General features: G+C 32.0%; 1 long non-coding RNA gene across 1 annotated transcript; it reads left to right on the top strand.

Annotated features, from left to right (window-relative positions):
• The first annotated feature begins 1,881 nt into the window (after positions 1 to 1,881).
• LOC122590228 lies at positions 1,882 to 16,071 on the top strand. Its single transcript, XR_006322423.1, has 3 exons — positions 1,882 to 1,969; positions 5,170 to 5,234; positions 15,666 to 16,071. It is a non-coding gene; the product is annotated as an uncharacterized LOC122590228 (long non-coding RNA).
• Positions 16,072 to 22,351: the final 6,280 nt, after the last annotated feature.

Genomic DNA, 22,351 nt, shown 5'->3' on the forward strand with positions numbered 1-22,351 from the left:
ATTATTAAGGTAACATTTTATGATGCTTGTTTCTTTAATTTGGTAACCTAATTTTGATTTCTTTTTAAATCATGTTAATATATTTCCTAAATTTATGAAAATTTCCATCCTTATTTTACCTTAATCGAAGAAATAATGTGAAGTTTTATCTAATACAGTACATGCATGGATGTTGGTCTTGACTCTTTATTAGTGAAAAACTTATATACAATGGGTGCTTTTTTATCTTTAAAAGTGCAGTGCGTTGCTGTAGATGCATATCTTCAAGTGGAAATTATGCCATTTGAAGTAATTACAGAGGCTAGAACTAAGATACAATGGTAGTTTCATCTTCCAAGCAAATGGAAAGATGATCGAATAAAGACAATCAAAATGCATACATCCCCACTTTAAGAGTAAAAACCAACAATGAAATCAACTAATTTTAGACAAATAGAGATTTTTAAATGATGATGTTTTTGAGTTCAAGTGGGTAAGGAATCAGCATACAGGCAAGTCTTTTGGTGGTGGTTCTAGTCTCTCTAGCTGTCCAACCTCGTTTTGACGTCTTCTACTAGAAACGCCATGGCCAGGCCCCAATCCAACGAACAACATTTAGCAACATGTCCAGCTCATTGGAAAGACGAAGAGGATGGAACATGGACATGAGCTGTTGCAGTTGACTACCATCTTCCATAGCCGCAGGTAATCTCTTCCTTAGCCAAGCCCAGGCCCACCCCATAGACCCCTGAACAAACTTATAAATCTTATCATAAGAGACAGTATCAATAAATGAAATTAGCCCATGGCCCTCCTAAAATGAGCTCACAAGTCAAAAGGGGTGAATCTACTAAATCAGATTTGATTTCTTACCTTCATATTCAAACCACCATAAAGCTTGACACATGGATGACTCATCCAACAAAAAGTTGTTGCATCTTTTCCTACTTATAACTATTATGATCAGAAGGCATTACCAAGCAACTTCAGCTCTAAGCATATAGCCAAATCACAACAATCAGAGGTCAAGCTATGGATAACAAACTGTCAAGCAATGTCGTCATTGGCATCCCGATGATATCAACAAGGGGGCTACTTCTGTCTAAACCATATCAACCCATTTACGCTGTTTCTACTACTTCCAAAACTAATGGTATATAAAGAAAAGATAATCTTGCAGCTAAGTTAAAAATTATGATAAACATGCATTCTATTTTTCTCATCAAATCTAACAGATTTCTTATTCTTGTTGTTGCAGTTAACTTAGACCCAAACTATTACAAATTGTGAAACACAAGTTGAGCTATGGTGTCAAAATCCTACCAATCGGCCATGAAGGAGTAATCTTCTGTAAAAATTTCAGTACCACTCCCTGTGAGAAGTTGTTACATGCTTCTCGATGCTACATATACACTACAGCTGGTCCAATCGCTGGAACCCTCTTCATTTCCACTGAAAGGGTAGGATTGTGCAGTAAAAGGGCCATTAAAACGTATTCTGCGGCATTGGAAGTGTTAAAGTTCCAATATAAGGTAGGGGGACCCTCAAAAGTATTTACATCTTGGGCACATATGCTTAGACGATTTCTAAAGTAGTATGCTGACATAATATATGTTTGTGCAGGTTTCAGTACCATTAGGGAAGATCAAAGAAGTAGGGGAAAGTATGAACACAGAGAAGCCATCAAACATGTATGTGGAGCTTGTGACGGTGGATAATTTCAACTTTTGGGTTTTACAGATTATAAAAAAATCTATAAATTTTCTTGGTAAGACAATCAGTAATGTTCCACTTCAGTTCATAATAAACCATTTTATACTGATAAAGGATTCTCATTTTTTAGAAAACTGTTACCAGCTTATCCGGTGTCTTTGCGTGAATGAACAAACACCATCACTTGATGCCCTTGCTTCAAGGAATCGGCAACCTGCGCTGAAGAAGACAAACGCCAAACAACTTTTAGGAATTCAACATAATTGGTGATAAAATGGTTAGTGCGAAGCATCAAAAAAAATTAGGAATTCAGGCCCGAGTTTGAATAGGATTGAACTCGGAAAATCTGTACTCACTTCTGGGTTCCAATCCCCTTTTGAACCCAACATCAGGACTTAATAGAATCAATACGAGAAATGCATACATATAATAGTGCCAAACCATAACAGAGAGGACATGATTACTACATAAAAGTCAATACCAAAGTCACTACAAATAAAGTAGCCTCATGGGCAGACAACATTTTGAACTTAAAGAAACTATTCCCATCCTTTGCTAGCCCTGATTATTTTCACCCCCAACTGCATTGGCTGGTGGTGCATTGGGTCCACCCTTCAAATACAAAATTAATGAGACGTTAATAATGATAATAATAAAAATAATAATAACAATAACAATAATAATAATAATAATAATAATAACATACATTAAATCTCCAGCGTGCGAACTTCCATCTTAGTTGCTCTCTGGATACCCCGACAAATGCTGCCGCCTGGGTCAGTTGTGCTCCTGTCGGGTTGTTGTTCTGCTGATACGATCTATAATGTAATTTCAAAACAAACAAACAAAATACTATTCAAATAAACATATTATTTAACTCTGTGTGTGTAGTATAGATATATACATATATATATATATACATATATATATACATATATATATATAAATATAAGAACAAATAACACTTAAAAAACATCATTTTGATGCATTAAAAGTCCATAAAATTAACATAGTGTTTAACTAATTATCATTATTTAAGTGTTTAACAACACATTGATCCGTCAAAATTAAAAAAATCACGTTTTTTAGTGGATGCATTATTTTGAAGAATATGCATCCAAGATAGATACAAAAAACAAAAAACATGATTTTCTTGATTTTGACAAGCCAATGTGTTGTTATACACTTAAATAGTGATAATTAGTTAAGCACTATGTTAGTTTTATGGACTTTTAATGCATAAAAATGATGTTTTATAAGTGTTCTCATCGTTCTTATTTTAAGACTCTTCTCACTGGAATGTTACCCTATATATATAGGGTAACATTCCAGTAAGAAGAGTCACATTCCAGTGAGAAGAGTCTTAAAATAAGAACGGTGAAAACACTTAAAAAATATCATTTTGATGCATTAAAAGTCCATAAAACTAACATAGTGTTTAACTAATTATCACTATTTAAGTGTATAACAACACATTGGCTTGTCAAAATCAAGAAAATCATGTTTTTTGTATCTATCTTGGATGCATATTCTTCAAAATAATGCATCCACTAAAAAACGTGATTTTTTTGATTTTGACGGATCAATGTGTTGTTAAACACTTAAATAATGATAATTAGTTAAGCACTATGTTAGTTTTATGGACTTTTAATGCATCAAAATGATGTTTTTTAAGTGTTCTCACCGTTCTTATTTTAAAACTGTTCTTATTTGAATGTCCCATATATATATATGTATATATATACATAAATAAACAACGAAACAGCATAATCTATAGCTCGTTCTAGTCCGGCGCCAAAGAAGACGTGATTTCCGTGTTGTTGCTGTTGTGCCGCATCGGCATTGGGATTACCCTAAAATAAAAAATAAAATAAAATAAAAAGAGACAGGCAGTTTATAAAAAAAAAATAAAAAAATAAAACAATAATAATAATAATAATAATAATAATAATAATAATAATAATAATAATAATAATAATAATAATCTTCTAGTAATCTAATAAAATCATATAATCGTAATAACGATTGAAAAACTTACAAGCGCCGCCGCCGCAACATCGGGCACACCCTTCAAATACAAAATTAATGAGACGTTAATAATAATAATAATAATAATAATAATAATAATAATAATAATAATAATAATAATAATAATAATAATAATAATAATAATAATAATAATAATAATAATAAGGGGATAGTATTAGTACTGCCGGCAGTTCCAATTTTTGAAACTGCAAGCCTTAAAATCAGGGGGTGGGGGTGATTATTTATTTAATCATGTGATAAATGAAAAAATTTAATGTGAGAGAAGTACAGTGCTGCTGGCAGTACCGATTATTATCCCTAATAATAATACTAATTTCTTGTAAACCCACAAATTTCTAATAAAAGTGATTCTTATATAATAAAACATACATAGCGTGCGAACTTCCATCTTAGTTGCTCTCTGGATACCCCGACAAATGCTGCCGCTTGGGTTAGTTGTGCTCCTGTCGGGTTGTTGTTCTGCTGATACGATCTACAGTGTAATTTCAAAACAAACAAACAAAATACTATTCAAATAAACCTATTATTTAACTCTGTGTGTAGTATAGATATACATATATATATACATACATACATAAATAAACAACGAAACAACATACTCTATGGCTCGTTCTAGTACGTCGCCAAAGAAGACGTGATTTCCGCCGCCGCCATCCGGATCCATTTTTTTTTTCAAGAAAATGAGAGAAGGTTTAAAACATATGCAACTAGGGCAACACTACTTAAAACAAGAATGGACTAAAATGTATTTTTTTATTTGGACGCGACGTTTTCGTTGTTCTATTTTAGTTTGACCGTCAAAACTTTTCCTTTTTTGTAATTGAAACTAGCATGTGTTGGAATATAATTACGTTAAATAAACGCATGTCTGAAAATGTTTAAGCCTACAGGGTCACACGCGATGACACTTAGATATTCAGTAATATATATTATATAAAAATATTAATAATCACCAAATTGAGAGAAATGATAATTAGACATTATTAACAGGATCTGTTAATTAGAATTACTTATTAATTAATAAATATAAATTATTAATTATTAAGTATTAATTAGTAATTAAATGTAATTATTAAAATTATGAATTATTAATTATTCATATCAAATGTTAAATAATTTTTTTTTCTTAAAATTATGTTTACGGTAAACCGTGAACAAAATTTAAACATCCGCAACGAAGTGCGGGTAATTTTACTACTTAGTCTTCATTTATCATGAAAAAAGGAAAACTTGTATGTATCTGAATTCCTTAGGGGCTAGAGGCTTTCTTTTATCTCGGCTTGTCCTGGACTCCTGGGAACTACTTCTGGGAACTAATATCATCAGGACCAGCTCTGGCTACATTAATGGGTTACAAAAATCGTACATATTCAAATATCTCCTAACCCGTTTCTGTGTCTCATGGCTTTGTCAGTATAATTGTTGCAGGTGGACTGGTTATACTATGTCTCATTTTTATTCGTTGGTATTGGTCTTGTCATATATTCTAAAACGTATGTCTTGTGTTGGACTCACGTAGTTGTGACCTTCACCGATCATATATTAGTCCGATATGATAATTGACAAATAAATAAAATCCTTATGTCGGTAAATATACGATGGACGTATTTACCATTAGTGACATAATATAAGGTTTCCCATTAGGTGATTAGAATTAAAGAGACTTATAATGCACATCACACAAAACACCAAGGGGGCTAAGTGTAAATGTTATGATTATAAATATAACATAATTAGGTCATTAGTGACCTTAATCACCATCATTAATTTCGGCCACCCTTAATTGTGTGTGTGTGTTTTCTCTTCTTCCCTATCTAATCTATAATCACCTTAATTTGGGAACCAATCTCAATGGCAAGAATGCTGAATCAACTAACAGGTTCCACAGGATCTTCAGGTTAGTAATTATTAATCATGTTTACATTATATTTATTAATACGAATCATTATTTTTTCAACATCTGGCATCAGAGCAAGGTTTATGTTTTCTTGATTCGTATTATTGTTAAAACCAAAAAATTGGTTTATAAAATTAAAAACGTGATTTTAATAAACGGTAATAAGGTTTTGGTTATAAGTTTGATCATAAAAAGCCTCATTTTTTCTTAAAAAATTGAAGAATCTTAATTGTGTTCTTCGTGTTATTGATAAAACTCATCTAATTTCTTTGAGTTTGATCCTAATTATTCTTAATCTTGATGTTTAAATCGTGTTTTCACACGAGCCCGACCTTACTTAATTTTGCTCGAGCTCGACCTCAGCTAAGTCTAAGTCAAGCTCGACCTTAATGATTAACGTTCAAGCTCGACCTTAATGATCAAATTCGGGCTCAACCTTAATTTTCTAGCTAAGCTTGACCTCGACCTTAACCATATTAGTCGAGCTCGACCACTAAACATAAGCTAAGCTCGACCTTACATATGTTAAGTCGACCTCGACCTAAGCCTAAGCTCGACCTCGACCTAGGCATCAAGTCGACCTCGACCTAAGCCTGAGCTCGACCTACCTAGCCTCGACCTCATGAAGCTAGCCTTGTCCTCATGAAGCTCGAGCTCGACCTGCCTTAGCTCGACCTCGAGCTCGACCTCCTTAGCTCGACCTCGAGCTCGACCTGCCTTAGCTCGACCTCGAGCTCGACCTCCTTAGCTCGACCTCGAGCTCGATCTCCTTAGCTCGACCTCGAGCTTGACCTCCTAAGCTCGACCTCATCTTGCACTAGTCGAACTTTGACTTAAATTGTGGTGCTAGTCGACCCTCAATGCTAGTCTAACTTCGACCTCAAGCTAGTCAAGTTTGATCTAATTTCCTAGTCGAACTTGACCTTAATTGCTAGTCATTTTCGACCTCAATTTAATTTACTCCAAGTCGACCTAAAAGTATACTAGTCGAGCTAAATATAAAGCATTACTCGACCTTATTGCATTATTAAATTTGACCGTGTATTAAATTTTGATTTAGACTTTATTCGATTCGACGTTAACTTAAGTCGTTTTTTTTTATTTAGTCTCTATTGAATTCGACATTAATTTTAGTCGATTTTGATTTAGTCTTTATTGAATTTGAGCTTGAGTTAACTTAAGTCGTCTTTTGATTTAGTCTTTATCGAAATCTGAAAATATACGGCCTTAAAATAACCCCATAATTTTATGGTCAAATTTGTCTCTAATTTTTCAGAAATAATTTTTTCTGAGACGTTTTTGCCATAACAGCTCGACCCCAGCCAGGGGCTCTGCCCCTTGGACCCCGCTTCCAGGGGCGCTGTCCCCGGACCCCCGTAATGCTTGGGGGCTTCGCACTAATACATGGTTTCATTGTTTGTGCCCAAAGGTCAAATATGATTCTTGTGTTGCGTTTTTTCTTTTCCTTCAGCATAATAATCACTTAGCGTATTAATTCTGCCCAAAGGTGATTTAATATGTTATGTGTAGCAAAAGGAACTCCTTTTCATGCATAATATACACGATGCTTAATTTTGTGCCCAAAGGTCAAAAGATAAGTGTTGTGTTGCATGAACCTAAAGCTCATGTTTTTCGCTTAGATATTAGTTACTTCTGCCCAAAGGTGATGTAACATCTAAGTGGAGCCTAGTTTTAGCTTATTGTTTTGGTGTTTACAATAAGCTTACATATCACTAGCTTCATTTCTATAATAATGGTCATAGTCTCATTATTCTAAGGAACATTACTATTAAGCCTACTTATTTTAGCCATTACTTTAGTTCCATTACTATTAAGAGACATTACTTAGTCTGCCTTAGATAGCTAATCATGTCATTATAAGAACATTATTATTAGGCCTACTTATTTTAGGCATTATTATAACAATCTTCTATTACTTATCCTTCTTATTTTCACTGTAGTACCTAACTTAGGCATTAAGCCACTTATTGATGCAAACTTTGTTTTGTAAGGATTAATTACCTCTAACTTTGGAGATGCTAGACCTTGACTATGTCATTCGCCATAATGAACCCACTGCTATTACTGCTAACTTTTCCGCAGCTCAGAAAGTGAATTTTAAGAAAGTGGGAAAGGGCGAATCACTTGTCACTAATGATGGTCAATAACTTCATCAATCATAGTATCTGAGGGAATGTATAAAGCGTATGCTAGCTTAAGAACAAGGGAAATAGCAGTATTTGTGAACACATAATGACTGACATGACTCATAAGTTTAAGAGTCCTAAAAATGGAAGTCTCTGACATCTTTCTTGTATACTTTATAACGACGCATTGCTTGCTCATTTCTACACCTTCAAATATAATTATGACACTGTGAAGGATTAACTGTCGATGAGTGAACTAATAGCAATGTGTGTTCAAGAAAATGGTCGTCTTAAGTTGGGCCAACCTAAAGTTGTTCACCTTACTACCACTGCTAATTCCATTAAGATGAAGGATAATAACAGTAATAATAAGACTTTAAGTACAGTTCAAAAGGGCTAATCATGGTTCTATTGCCTCTAGCTTTAAGTCCTTGACGAGCAATCCTAACTGCAAATTTTGATTGTGCTCAGATTGCCCTAAATTCAAGGTGTTGCTAGCTAAGAAAGGTAAATTACTTTATGAAATATTTGATTCTTTTATGTTTGATGTATCTATTAATACATGTGTGAGTGATTCTAGTTCTATGGTTCATGTGATTAACTCAACATAAGGATTCCATACAATTCAGAAGCTATCAAATGACCAAAGAAAACTTAGAGTCGGAAGGGTTGATAATAATATGTCGAAACCATGGAGACTTATGATTTACATATAAATACTTAAAAGTATATTAGACTAGTGGATACTTTATGTGTACCGAGAATTTCTCGGAACCTTGTATCTATTTCTCTAGTCTAAGACCTTGAAAGTTATGTAATAATTCATGGTTACGACGAGATTACCATTACTCATAATAATGAATTCCTTGGTCGTAGTTTCTTGAATGGATTGTTGTATAAGTTAGAACTAGATCATAATTTCTCACGGTCTTTGTTGTCTCCTAATATTGATGACATAACTAAAACAAAGACAAAATCACCTAAATAATTAGAGAATTCCTCCATAATGTGGCATAAACATTTTTGCCACAACTCACGAGTTTGCATGATACGACTCATAAAGGATGGAATATTACATTCTCTTGACTTTAGTGACTTTGAAACATGTATTCAATGGCTTAAGGGATTAAGAAAGGAGCCACTAGAAGTTCCAACTTGTTGGAAATAATTCACTCTGATGTTAGTGGCCCCTATCCCGCATCCATCTCAAGACATGCATCATTTATTACATTCATTAACGGTTATTCACGTTATGTGCACCTATATCTGATCTGATCCCTTACAGACTTTTATTGATCTTAATTCTTTGGTTTTAAACCAAATTAATCATAAAATAAAAGTTGTGAGATCAGATAGAGAAGGTGAGTATTATGGTTGACATACTGATATTGGTTAAGTTGCCGGTTCTTTCCATAATTTTTTGAAAGGAACAAAACATAAGTAACCAATACACCATATTTGGTTCTCCTCAAATATTTATGTTGCTAAAAGGAGAAATAGAACCTTAATGGACATGGTGACAAGTATGTTTGTCAACACTAACTTACCTACTATCTTTTGGACTGAGGCTTTACGCACAGTTGTTTATATACTCAATAAGAGTTCCATCGGAATCTGTCCCGAAGATTCTTGTACAGAAAGGAAACTGAGTCTAAAATATATGAATGTTTGAGGCTGTTATGCCAAAGCATAACTCTATAACCCTAACTTAAAGAAACTGGATCCTACATCCCTTACTTGTTTCTTTATCGGTTATTAGTTTTGCTGTCTTTCCTACACTACTAGCATTATTGACACGCATTATGCCACGTTTGTTGAGAACTAAGAGATCAGTGGGAGCACGACAAATCATAACTTAAGATTTGCTAGAAGTACAAGAAGCGGGGGGAACCAATCGTCGGTTATTATTACTCCTCCGATAACTCCTCTTGTACTCAACACTGCTCCTAATATCACTGATCCACCTTCTCCTAATCAAAATCTTCCAAATCAGAATACTACTAATGATAAAGCATCTTATTATTAATGCTAAAGCATCTTCCTTACTGAACCTAATAATCAACTCAAGAGATCATCTAGGTCATATAAAGGCCATAACTTTTGATGATTTCATAACTTATTTAACTGAAGTTGAGGACATTAGAAAGCTTATTGATCCTATTCCTTATCAAGAAGCCATTAAAGCAAACAGGCCACTTAGTGGAATGAAGCCATAATTTGAAAGCTCAATTCCATATAGCATAATGACGTTTGGGACTTGGTTGAATTTATTGAAGAATCTAAACTTGTAGGTTGTAAATGGATCTTCAAAACCAAATTAGACCCGAATGAAAACGTTAAACGCTATAAGGCCAAACTGGTTGCGATGGGCTTTACTGAAAAGGAAGGAATCGATTATCAAGAGACCTTTCTCTTGTATGTCATAAAGATTCCTTAAGGATCGTCATGACATTCGTAGCTCATTATGATTTAGAGTTACATTAGATGGATGTCAAGATCACTTTCCTGAATGAAAACTTGCAATAAGACGTATACGTGTGAGCCTGAAATTACATAAGGTGAAGAGCACATGGTCTGCAAGTTGAATAAGTCCAAATACGGGTTGAAACAAGCATCACTAAAATGGTACCTTAAGTTTAATGAAGTCATAAGAGGACAAGACTTCCTAAAGAATCAAGTGGATCATTGCACCTATCTCAAGATCAGTGGGAGTAAATTTACAATCCTTGTTTTGCATGTGAATGAATTTACGCTTGCAAGTAACAACTTGGATATGTTGCGTGAGTCGAAGCGTTTACTTTTGCATAATGTCGACATGAAAGATCTCGGTGATACCTCTTATGTCATAGGTATCAAAATACATCGAGATAGCGTAATGATGTTCAAATTCTTTCTCAAAAGGCTTATATTGAACACATCTTAGAACGCCATAACATGCAGCACTACACACCTACTATAACTTTAGTAGTAAATTAAAAGAGACGTATGTAATTGTTTCCGAAGTCCAAATATTGAGATTAAAATGGAGCAAATGAGGATGATACCTTACTTATAAGTAGCTAAAAGCATTATGTACGCTCAGGTCGTATTCGTCCAGATATCGCTCATATCACCGGTATGCGTGGGAGTTAACTATCTAATCCCGAATCAGCATATTGGATAAAAGGTTCTATGATATCTGCTAAGGACCAAAGTGTCACACCCTCTAAAAATAGGGGCTAGCACCTGGGTGTGACTTCAATAATATCACAACACAAGATATAATGAACGACTACTAAACGTTGTCGTTTTAAAAATTTATTAAAGGAACATTTGTTTTCCAAATTGAAATACAGTACTTGAACGAGTAAATTGTTGTAAAAGCATTAGACATTTATTTAAAATGACATAATTAAAGATAAAGACTTTAGCAAATTGACGAGTCATTCCTAAGGTCAAGGTAGTAAGGCAAGGCCGTCAGATTGCCTACGTCATCAAGTAATCCAAAGCAGAGCATCTAGTTACCTGAGAATACATGCTAAAATTTGTCAACATAAAGTTGGTGAGCTTCACAGGTTTAATAGTAAAAAAAAAAAGTTATCCGTGAACCACAAGATTTAAGTAGCCATTGTCCTACAACAATGCTATAGAAATAATGTATACAATTTGTACTAAGCTCATGAAACGAAACTCGACAAGTTAATATAGTTTGCCTCAACAAGTACCTTGCTCAGAATACTTAATAGTTTACGAGTATGCATGCATCCGTTCGACCACCACGGGTCAAGTTGGCGCTACCAACCCGGACGGGGGTGTCAACCCAAATAGTACTATCCAACATACCCACGTTTAAATCCATAACTAACGTTTCACGATTAGGAGGGCTTATAGATGAGCAATATAACTTAGACAAATAATGTATACTAGTTTTAAGTACTTGTGTTCACATGTAAAATCATAGAGCATGTATCTCACCCAAAAAATATATAAAGCAAAATGGGGCTATAAAGACTCACTTTAGTAGTGGATACGTGAAGGTATCGATGCAAATAGTCTCCAAGTTTTTGTGATATTAACCTAGTGCAAGAAAAGTATATAGCTCTCTCATTATTGTTCTTAAATGTTAATACTTAAACAAATAACTAAGTAAATAATAACTAGATTTTTAAAGTTTTTCACCACCCAAATAATATACTTAATAAATTATAAGTGTATTAATAAATAAATACTTTTGTTAATAAATAACTCTCGTATTTAAAATTAGAATCTCTTGAAATCTTATAAAATTTAATATGTAAAAAAAAAAAATAATGTTACCTAGAATGATGTAAATAAATTAAAATAAATAAATGCATAAATAAATTATTATAGGATATGTATATATATATATATATACACTTATGACACTTTGTAGGGTTTTAAAAATAATGATGATAATAATATAAATAAATAAAAGAAATACTTTCATTAGAAATTTGCATATTTATAAAAGTGATGAATAGTTAGACTTGTACAACTTTATAAAATAAGATTTTTAAGAGTTAATCATTTGTACACACATATACATATTCATAACTAAGTATCCTAATGCATGTGGAACCGAACGAGTGGTTTGTTGCCGGATATATCTCCAATGCATTAGTGTATTGTTATGATACATATATATACAAACATTAATACTCCAAAAATCAGATTTCAAAAGTTGTATAGAATAATAATTCGGTTAGTAAAAATATTTACGTAAATGTAAAAGTTCATATTTCCAAAAAAAAAAATGGTTTAATGAACTAGTGGTTCATACATAGCAAGGGTATTAAATATGAGGATTTAATAGATCCTTGTTCCAAAAAAAAATGATATGATTAAAACTTTCTGATTGTACAGACCCCATTGAGATACCCAACAAAAATATTCTGGACTCATTATGTTATTTGCTTGAAAACTCTTTAGCTTTATACATCATCACCAAACTAATAATATATATAATATATATATATATATACATAAAATATAAATATACATAGATGTAAAACTACTGAAGGCTACAGTAATAAAATAATATCACTTTGAACAAACAAAAATCTTCATTTACTTCAATGTAGGACACGAAAAAGACAACATGAATCAAAAATCTGATTTATCCATTTTATCTTTATAATGATTAATACTAGTTTTTTTTTTTTTTATAAAAAAGTACACTAACAAAAACCATCCGTAAGACTTTTACATAACCCTTTTTATAACCATTTTGAAGATTCCATTCCCCTTTCTCATCTATAAGTCATGAGTGAGCCCAAGATTATATATATGTAGACATAATAAGTCAACAAAATCTGATCTTTTATAAATATATTTTTGCCATTAGTTGACTTGAGGAATTTCATGATTAATCAGTAGAAATAATTAAACATTACAAGGTAGTACACTTGGGTCAAGAATTTAAAAATAGATTTATAGAAAAAAAATATATACATACATACGTATATATTCATATAAGTAGGAAGGTAAGTAACATGACTCTTGTACCTCATTTACATCATCAATCAAGTACTTGTAATATAGCTTTTACTAGAAATATTTATAAATTATTTTTGGGTGGTGATAACCCATAATATGTAAGATGAAATAATGAAATTTTTGCAAGAAGAAAAAGAATATATGAACATATATATTGTGTTCATCCTTACCAAGATTTGAGTGTTTAAAACCAAAGGTTAAACACCCAATTAAATAAACAACAACAAAGAAGATGATCAAGAGATGTTTGAAGAAAAATGGTGTTTTTGGTGGGTCTTGGATATACTCGAAAATGGTAAGAGTAAAATGTTGGGTTTTCAGTTAAAAGGATAGAGGTGAGGTTGTAGATGGTTTTGAGATGGTTGGTCGATTTTCCGGTGACTGGTGTGGCGGTCCGGCGGCGGCACGGGGGTGGCTGGCCGGAATTCTAAAGGGTGAGAGAGAGAGTGCTTTTGTTTGTTAGTAAGTTGATTTGTTTGTTTGTGTTGGTGATAATGAAAGGTGAGGGGACCATTTACTTTTATAGGAAATTTAAATGAGTGAAATGAATATTAAATGGGGATGGGAAATGAGCCGTAAATCTTGAGCTCTTGTTGTTGTAAGTGTAATTTTTATATTTATTTATTTTATATGTAAGTATTTTATGATGCAGTTAGTTGTACACTACTATTTTAATAGTTTATATATACATGTCTAGTTAGTTATGTCTAGACTTTTATAAGTATCCATAATTGTTTATAAATATAAAATATTTAGTATAACTTCCATTTATTATTATTTAAGTGCTTAGGATTATTTTTATGTAAGTGAAGTAATGTAACTAGTGTATGTGCAAGTTTAGTTATATAAACGATTTCTAAATGCATAATAAGTTCTAATATCATATAAGTCAAGTATATTTATATTTATATCTACTATATGCACATATTGTCACATATACTCATATCGTAGCGAAATGTCACGTGTAATAGTATTCTAAGTTTGACCGACCTGAAATTTGCGGGGTGTCACACAAAGACTACACATTAACTTATAGAAGAAGGGGTGACATTTTAGAAGTAGTGGGATAATCTAATTCCAATAAGAAATCTACTTCTGGATACATATATTTTTGATTAGCTGGCAAACCTATCTTTTGACGGAGTCATAAGTAGAAACTGATTGCAACGTTTACCATGATGTCTGGACGTTCATAATTTCATGTCATGAGATGTTGTTAACGAACCTAGTCAGTGGACTCGAAAATCGTCAACTTTATTTATAGACCATTGAAGCTTTACTGTGATAACTCAGCTACCGTAACTTGCTTCAACAGTAACAGTTCAACTGGCGCTGAGATGTATCTCGATACAAAGTATCTGTTGTATATGAACGGATTGAGGAAAATGTTCTTTGTATTGAGTACATAAGTACACATAAGTACTTATGGATCCAATGACCAAAGGTCTTCCTCCTAAAATCTTCGTAGGACACGTGTCGAAGATGAGGCTTACTAAAGACCCATTATGATAGCATGTTGTACTTATTGGTCATTATTATCTTAATAAAAATTTTCCTCCTTATTCAGATTTTATTTATCTATTAGTTACACTTTGAGCTCATAACAGTGTATAGACATTATTTAACAAAATTTGTCTTAGTCAATTGATCATTGCTTATTAGTTTTAAATTTGAGTCATAGTTTGACTAGTGGGGGTCCTGAGTTGATGTTCTTCTCTACGACTGTACTTATTGGCTATGATTTCGGTTTAAAACAAAATGAGTATTATCCCGGCCGGATTAACTGTGATACTCATAGATAAATGATCGCTTGGTCAAGTGGGAGAATGTTGGACTCACGTAGTTGTGACCTTCACCGATCATATATCAGTCTGATATGATAATTGACAAATAAATGAAATCCTTATGTCGGTAAATATACGATGGGCGTATTTACCATTAGTGACATAATATAGGGTTTCCCATTAGGTGATTAGAATTAAAGAGACTTATAATGCACATCACACAAAACACCAAGGGGGCTAAGTGTAAATGTTATGATTATAAATATAACATAATTAGGTCATTAGTGACCTTAATCACCATCATTAATTTCGGCCACCCTTAATTGTGTGTGTGTGTGTTTTCTCTTCTTCCCCATCTAATCTATAATCACCTTAATTTGGGAACCAATCTCAATGGCAAGAATGCTGAATCAACTAACAGGTTCCACAGGATCTTCAGGTTAGTAATTATTAATCATGTTTACATTATATTTATTAATACGAATCATTATTTTTCCAACATCCTGTTCTCTTAAAATATCTTTTGTTATTACATATTTCCATTAATCATATATCTTTCATCTTGTGACTCATATACAAATTTGAACTTGTCGTTTAAAGGGATAAGTATTCTCCAGAGCTACAAAACCCCGACCCAAACCAAATGTACCAGCCACTTCCAGAAGAAGCCAGCGAAGTCTAGAGTTGAGGCAACCGTGCAAGAAATATGGAACAACGTGTGTAAGTTTCTGCATAGCAAAAACATATATATGACGATCAGTGTAGAAAACATCGCTTGCAACAATCATTTGTAGGTGTGGATTGTGACAGCGAAATAGATTAATAATTGGTTCGTGGTACCAAAACCCGGCTTGCCCCTCCATATACATGTGCTCCTGTTTACCTTGTAAGTTATACTAACAAAAAACACATAGTATCTGAGAGTATTATTATTTGATGGATTTTCTTGTTACTTATCAAAGGTAGAATTGTATACTAATTTCTTATTGAAAATGAATATATAATATAGTACAAACTAAATTAATATATTCATATATGGATAATCAAGTTTGTAAATATTTATAGATATTTGACCCATTATTGACCCTCAACGACCGGGTCAAAGCCAACATAAGAAACATAACCCTCTAACAGAGGGATGTCGGTGGGTGAGATTTTGACCTCTGCATATTCCCACCATCATAGAGACGATTATTTGGTTAAATCAAACTCAGTCGGATGTTTATTGGTGCAAACCTCATGCAAAGAGTGTGTATCTATAGCCGGGGTGAAAGTTCGGAATTTATAAAGAATTTTAACATAGAAACATAATCAAAAAAAGTTAAGACAACAAAATAAAGTTAACCCTCTCGTGCAATAAACAAACATTTTTCATATGCAAAGCAACGCTAGCGGTTTTCAACAAGGAAAACTGTTTCTTTCAAATGCCAAGACTAATTCAAGTTCAAAACATATTACTCCCTCCGTCCCATTTTAATTGTCCTATTTTGACTGATCAAATCCTTTTCTTCCGATTTTAACCATAAGTATCTTTGTTTGTGTTATATATTAGTTTATGAAAGTTATATCAAACAAACAACCTCATTATGTCTATCGAACCGAGTATTGTATTTAGCCTATTCTGCAGTCGTAACATTGACACCCGGAATAGCGGGCATCAGATTTCTTTTCAGCTCTTAGAACGATTTTCAGCTGACAAAACCAGTCATTGAAGTTGGTTCCATAAAGTATTTCCCTTTCTAGCATCGACCTGAAAGCCGATTGGTGTATGTTTTGTGAAGGATTTGTTGCCATTTACAAAACAGATTCAAGTTCAATTATCGGTATTTTCGATAATTAATCCTTCAGAAATATAATTTACCCATGTTAAATTCACTTAACAATTAATTTTCTTTAAGGCTAGGATCCAATTGACATACCATCATCTCATCTGTTGATCAGCTAGATATGACGTACTCAAAAGGTTTTGTTCCATCTTATGCCACGGGTCAAGGATCTCACCTCTTAACTCGCTTTAAGTCGCCCAATTAAGAACATGTAAATAGGCTACCACCGGTCTCACGGCGGAGTAGTAATTTACCTTGAAAGATACAATTTGCCTACGGTCTCACGTAGGAGCGAAAAGCACTTGCAAGTGTTTTTAGCAAAGTGGGTGGCAAAGACTTAACTTTAAATGGGTAATGCATTTGATGTGAATCAAAAGTTTATGTATGAACACTCATGCAAATCTTCATAACATAATGTTTAATAAAATCATTTGTATAGTCTTAACGAGCTCGGTAGCTCCATTTGAACGCACAAAGAAGCGCAAGGGTAAAGGTTTGCGATAGACGCAATTAAAAACCCGCACTTTTAGAAGGCTAGCGCACTCCGACTTATACCTCTCTTAGAGTTTGTTCAAATGGGTGACCCGGTGTATCTCAAGGTTGTAAGACTCCAATTTTATTAAAAAATATTTATTTCGATAATTCTTAGTCAAGTTTATTTTTTCCAAGAAACAATTTTTGCATCACCTTTATACCTTAACAAATATACAAAATTAATAAACTTACTAACTATTAACTAATTAATCATGCAATGAGTTGAGGTGGGTCACCTAAACATGGTCACTATGGTTCATGTAATGTCTAAGTCGGCTCCCCCTTCAAAGAAAAGGACCACATACATCAAGTTACCTTGGTTGCGTAAGCCTTTAAACAACTTAATTACCAAGTAATTCACATAAACATGCTGACCGAAAATTTCCAACAGCTTCACGACATGTTTAGACCTGTTTCTGGTCTGATTCAGCTTTCGACCAGAACTACAAAGTTTTAGCCCTATTTAGCATCTACAGTCCGAATTACAACTCCTAGCTCATTACGGTTTAAAAGATATGAATTTTTTAGTAAACTGTTGCAAAGCAGAAAAATCACACAAAAAATTCACATTCACACAATTATCTGATAATTAACCCTAATTATTGGATCATTATGCTTAGCTATTTATATCTCTATATCTAAGTAATAATTATAAAGAATTTTGAATGTATTCTTTATGATTTTTACTTCTATTTAACAACTTTAAATAAACAAGGTACATAACATGCAAGTTATATCTAATAAACATGTTAATCCACATTATCAAAACTTGCTTAGAGGGTTTCAATTAACCATTAAAATAAGGTTGAATTAATTAAACAAAACTCTAATTTTTATTTAATTAATATTAAAAATAAATAAGAAAAAACAATTTTAATATTTGATAATTAATTAAATTTAACCAACCCTATACCCCCTTCAAGTTTTGATCTTTGTAACTAATAGATCACATATGTGGCTCGTGATACCACCGTTAGGATTTAAGCACTTAAACATATAACAATTCACGAGTACGCAGCGGATAAGAACGTATATGCAATCCTATTAATTAACAAAGAGGGAATCGAATATGTACCTTTTAGCGTAAGCTTCCAATAAGATAATAATAATAAGATTATTATTAATTAGGTTTAAAGTAAAACTACTCTACGATCGCACACACGACACGTCAAACAAAATCCGGAGATTGATAGATCTTGTATCACCAAAAGCTAAAAGCTCCTAGTATATAGTAATTAAACTTAGGATTCTTGTTTTCGGTTTTGTTCGATCGAAAGACACTACTAGAAAACTGACTTTCAGCGACGACAATTTTTGTCGGAAATTCGTCGGAAACGGGTATCACCGATACATTTCCGACCAAAATCGTTCGTCGGGAAAACCCTCATCGGAAACAATTGCCGACCAAGCTTTCCGACGAATAATTTATTTTCCGACGATTTATTTCATCGGAAATCCCTTTTAAAGTAACTAACAAAATGTTGAAAAGTTAGCTATTGAGTGACGTTTTTTTGACGAAATCTAGGTCGGTAATTCATCGGAAATATAGGTTAAATTTCCAACGAATTCCCATCGAAAAATGGTGTCGAAAAGTCATCGGTAATTTATTCTATATTCCGATGAATTTACTATGAAATTAAATAAGTTTATATAATTTTATTAAATAAAAAACTTAATAATTTTGGCAGAAATTCGTCGGAAATAAAAATAATTTACCAAGAAATTTCATGACAGCATGCTTACACAATTCACTTTTTCCCCTGATTTTGTATAGTATTGTATTATTCATTCACAAATTGAAATAAAAGTTCCTAAACACCGTTAGGTATATCTGAGAAGAGTTACATTCGAAAAACCATTAAAATAATTAATTGATAACTTAACAATTATAACATTACACAAAGTATGATTTCATATTCATATTATAAATACATCTCCAATGCGAAATTTTTTTTTAAAAAAAAAGGAAAAAAAAAACTAGATCTACAAGTAAAAAACAATATCGGTTACAAATATCAGATCCTAAACACAAGTAAACTTGGTGACAACCGTGAGGTCCTCGAAGACAACGGGTTCTTCTTGTTGTAACTTTCCAACTTCGATATGGATTTCTTTAAGATGTTTATCTTGTCTTTGATTTATTTCTTGTCGTTGGGTTCTTTGCAATTGGGGGCGTAAAGGGAACAAGGGCGAATCGGGAAAAATGAGGTCGTGGTGAAAGAGCAATATAATAGTTGGTGTTGTAGTGATAGGTGGCTGTGGAGGAATTGAAATTGGAATTAGGTGGTGGAATTAAAAAAATGGGAGGAAAGTGCAGACAGAAGGAGGAGGTGGATTGAGTTGAAGAGATGAATAAAAGTATTTTGAGATATGTGGAGAGTTTTTTTATACAACATGTGAAGACTTCATTTGATTGGTAGATTCTCACTCACGCGGATGGTTATAGGTGACCGTTGATTTGGATGGTCATTTTTTGGACGGTGAAGATTAGATATAATTGTGTTTTTTGAATGTCTCCTTCCATTTCCGACTCGTATGCATCACGTGATTACCAAATCCAAGCAAAAATTTGTAGTCTATCCAAAACTTTATCTCATTATTAATTAAGTAACTTACAAGATTCAATATATAATGGTATTTTAGTAATCTTTTCAAAAATATATCCCATTTGTTCCTTTCAAAATTAAAAATCTCCCCATTTGTACTTATTAACTCACTGAAATTTTTTTTCATATTTATAGTCTGACTTTTCATTTTAGTTTGTTACAATTAATGTACAAGAAGAGATTATTATAACTAAATTCTTTTTTTTAAACAAATTTGTTTTAAACTAATTCATGTATAACGATACTTTACTAGTTAACATTATTATGAAGTTAAAAACTTTTAAATACAAAAAAGATTTGCGTATAACCATTCAAGTTTTAAATATATTTTTCAAACTTTCAAATTTATAAAAGTTTTTGATGATTTATCTCTTTATTTAAATATCTTTAGTAACTTCATCTTCCTTTTTCAAATATAGAAAAAACAATTCTTCCCATTTGTACTTAAAATTTCATTAAATTTGGTTTCAAATTTATAATATTGCTTTTCACTTAAAATCTACTTTGCCAATAGTATTGTACAGCTAAATAAATATATATTAAGGTACTGGGTAATACCGCCAGGCAAAAGTCAACTCGACCAAGGCATTAGCGGCGACGTCGCCGCTAATACTCTAACCGTATCCATGGGGTTTTAATTATCGTTTAATACGGTTTCGTTATATTAGTGTATTTGTGTTGAACCTATTTAATTAAAAATCGTTCTACCATGGATACAAGAATATTCATTGAAAAGTTTATACATATAAAAATAGTTACATATACATATATTAAGTTTATCTACTCATATACGTTGAACTATAACAATCATACAGGCCTATATATAACATTTATGAATACATTAATAATCACATATATATATCTCTATCTATATAATATTAATTTTAACATTTGCCCATATTTATATAATGGACATAAAATATTGCATAAATAACATACGTATGACATACACCTAAACATACTCAAGTTATACACATGTAAATTAACGTACGTGTATAATAACACCAATACGTACACACATGTGATTGTGTATATTACTATTTTAATAACTAGTAAAGCATGTAGTAATTTATTTGATTAAAACTATTTAATATACCTCAAATTTTAACAACTTTTTATAATTGTTGTAGGAAATTCGTAGGAAACTGTTTAGGTTTCCGACAAATTACCTAGGAAATAACTTATCTTTTTAAAAACAAATTTTTTTTGTTGGATATTTTCCTAGGAATTTCCAAGGACATGCTTTTATCTGTTGCGAAATATAGATTTTCGTCGGAAATTCATAGAGAACAATTATAGTTTCCCATGAATTTCCAACAAATAATTATAAAAATAGAAATTTTTCTTGTTTTAAATACTTTTACATACATAAATGGAATCATGCATAAATATATCATCACAATAATGATTAAATTTATATAAACACCATTATACATTAAAAAAATAGTTATATTTACATTTATTAAGTTTATCAGCACATATACATTGAAATATAACAATCATACAGAACTATATATAACATTCATGAATACATTAATAATCACATATATATCTCTATCTATATAATATACAATATTAATTTTAACATTTGCCCATATATATAATGGACATAAATTATTGCATAAATAACATACGTATGACATACACCTAAATATACTCAAGTTATACACATGTAAATCAACGTACGTGTATAACAACACCAATACGTATATTGTGTATATTACTATTTTAATAACTAGTAAAATATATAGTAATGTATATGCTTAAAACTATTTGAAATACCTTAAATTCAAAATTAATTTTTATTTTTTTATAGGAAATTGGTAGGAACTGTCTATGTTTCCGACGAATTACCTAGAAATAATCTTATTTTTTTATATACATAAATTTTTCGTCCGAAATTAGTTGGAAATATATATATTTTCCTTTGAATTTCCAATAAATTTATAAAACATATTAGATTTTTTAATTGTAAATAAAGAAAAAAGAATTCCTCGGAAATTCGTTAGCACATTAACGTCGGTTTCAACATATTTCCGACGAATATTTTTCTTTTTTTACATTTTTGAAAATACATATATTTCGTCGTAAATTCCATAGAAAGTTAACTTTTTCCTACAAATTTCCGATGAAATGTTTTATTTGAAATCAATTTATATTTAAACTAATTTTTTCTAAGGTATTTCCGACGAAATACGTTTTTGACATTAATTCCTCGGTATTTTGTCGCTAATGTGTGTATTTTTGTGTCGAATTTCCGACGAAAATTAGTTTGTGGTAAATTCGTAGGAAATTTGTCACAAATGAGACAATTTTCTAT

Source organism: Erigeron canadensis, chromosome 2, assembly GCF_010389155.1.
Source record: "Erigeron canadensis isolate Cc75 chromosome 2, C_canadensis_v1, whole genome shotgun sequence".
In the NCBI taxonomy this organism is placed as follows: Eukaryota; Viridiplantae; Streptophyta; class Magnoliopsida; order Asterales; family Asteraceae; genus Erigeron; species Erigeron canadensis.